Source organism: Bombina bombina, chromosome 8 (genome assembly GCF_027579735.1).
Source record: "Bombina bombina isolate aBomBom1 chromosome 8, aBomBom1.pri, whole genome shotgun sequence".
Lineage (NCBI taxonomy): Eukaryota > Metazoa > Chordata > Amphibia > Anura > Bombinatoridae > Bombina > Bombina bombina.
Window position 1 is genome coordinate 346,303,749 of NC_069506.1, and position 2,500 is coordinate 346,306,248.

Here is a 2,500-nt window from a genome sequence, read left to right on the forward strand (position 1 = left end):
CAGCGACGTACCCTGTATGTCACTGGTCTTTTTTTGGGACTTGATTGTTTTATAGCGCAGTCTTGCCACCAGCGTTGAGACTGCTCTATTCCACAAAGCCTGCTGGAAGGAGGGCATTAATAGCGTGTTCTTGCTAGACTTGTGCTATTATGTCCTGAAAAAACCCTTAACGACCAGTGACATACAGGGTACATTGTGGTCATTAAGGGGTTAATCTTTTCATTTAGCAGAATCTCACTTGAAACAACTAGTGTGGTTTCTTCAAGACATGGTTGAACGATCAATTTACAATAGAGTTTCTTGATTCCTTGGACAACAGTCACCTTTTTAGGTTTCCATGTAACATTTATTGTCTATGATTTTTTCTCTGATAGACTAGAGACGAATGAAGTTATTTTTAGTTTGTCTAAACCTTCAGTCTCTATTATTTCCTTCAGTGGTTATGTACATGGAAGTTTTAGGTCTCATGACTGCAGCATCAGGTTCAATCCTCTTTGCTCGTTTTCGTTTGAGGCCTCTCTAGCTTTGCATGTTGCACCATAGGTGCAGGGATTATTTTCAGATATCACAACTGATATACTTAAATCCCAACACTCTTTTCTCTCTGATTTGGTGATTGGACTATCACCTTATTGTTCAGGGGGCCTCATTTGTTCATCCTACCTGGACTGTATTCTCAAGAGATGCAAGTTTTTCAGGTGGGGGGGCTGTCTGAGAGTCTCTGACAGCACTAGGGGTTTGGAGGCAAGGTTACCAATCAATATTTTAGAACTTCTTGCTATTTTCAGGGTTCTTCAGGCGTGGCCTCTATTGAAGAGACAACCTTTACATTTGTTTTTAAACAGACAATATCACAACAGTGGCATATGTCAATCATCAAGGAGGGACTCGCAGTCCTTCAGTTTTGGAGGAAGTATCTCGGATACTTTGTTGGACAGAATCCAACTCTTGAAAAAGAACAAGATAAACGATGGCACTACATACGTTGTTGCCTAAAACCTATATAGATTCTTAGTCCAGTACTACTATGTATTTAGGACTGTATCTAGGTATAATGTAAGGCTCGTGCTGTACACAGGGAAAGACTGTTTACACAAAAAAACAGTGAACTATAAGTGTGTACATATATTTAGCATTAAACAACAATCAACTGGAATAAATACAAAATCATCAGTGGGGAAATGATTCATTGTGAACATCCGGGGTGGAGAGGTTTAAAACTTAACTTTTATTAATTATACAAAATTGAAAAAAGAATAATAACATAAAAACACAGAGGCATATCAACCTTTACGTCTAAATCGTGTTTATGCTGTATAGTAATAGATGTGAATTCTAGTCACTGGTAGGAGAAGTGGGTAAAACCCAGACACTAGACTATCCACTGCTGGGGTAAATGGACTAGCTGAAGGTACGTGCTCCCTGGGTTGAACAGAATTTATGGTCACCAGATAGGGCTCACCGGGGATAATTCACCTACTAATCCCTAGGTCAGGCAGGGTAATATATTAAATATAATGTTGCTACATAGTCATATTCACAAGTAGCTCATATATACTGAAAGTCGACCCGAAAATAAGGGTCCGGTACTAGCAGAATTGTTAATATCAAAGGCTAGACTAGCCAAGGGGGCAATAGGCGGGACTAGTATATGTAAATACCCTGGAATATGTGCCGATATTGGCTATATTATTATCAAATCCATATAATGTACCAATGTAAAATGGAACTTCCTAATTGGTATAGTTGGCAGTCATTATATTTAATATATTACCCTGCCTGACCTAGGGATTAGTAGGTGAATTATCCCTGGTGAGCCCTATATGGTGACCATAAGCTCTGTTCAACCTAGGGAGCACGTACGTTCAGCTAGTCCATTTACCCCAGTAGTGGATAGTCTAGTGCCTAATTTTTACCCACTTCTCCTACCAGTGACTAGATTTCACATCTATTACTATACAGCATAAATACGATTTAGAAGTACAGGTTTATATGCCTCTGTGTTTTTATGTTATTATTCTTTTTTCAATTTCGTATAATTAATAAAAGTTAAGTTTTAAACCTCTCCACCCCGTATGTTCAAAATGAATCATTTCCCCACTGATGATATTATATTTATTCCAGTTGATTGTTGATGAGTGCTATATATGTACACACTTCCCTGTAGTCCACTGTTTTTTTGTGGAATCCAACTCTTGTATAATTTCTGCGATTCATATCCCAGGTGTAGTCAATTGGGAAGGGGATTATCTCAGCCGTCAGACTTTATATCCGGGGGAGTGCGCTCCATCCACATGAGTTTCTTTCATCTTGTACAGATGTGGGGTCTTCCAGAATCAGATCTGATGGTCTCTTGTCCAAAAAAGAAGCTTTCCAGACACCTTTCCAGGTCCAAGGATCCTCAGGCGGAGATGGTGGATACTATAGCAGTTCCTTGGTTTTTACCAACCTGCTTACATTTTTCCGCCTCTGGTTCTTTTTCCAAGGGTGATCTCCAAGA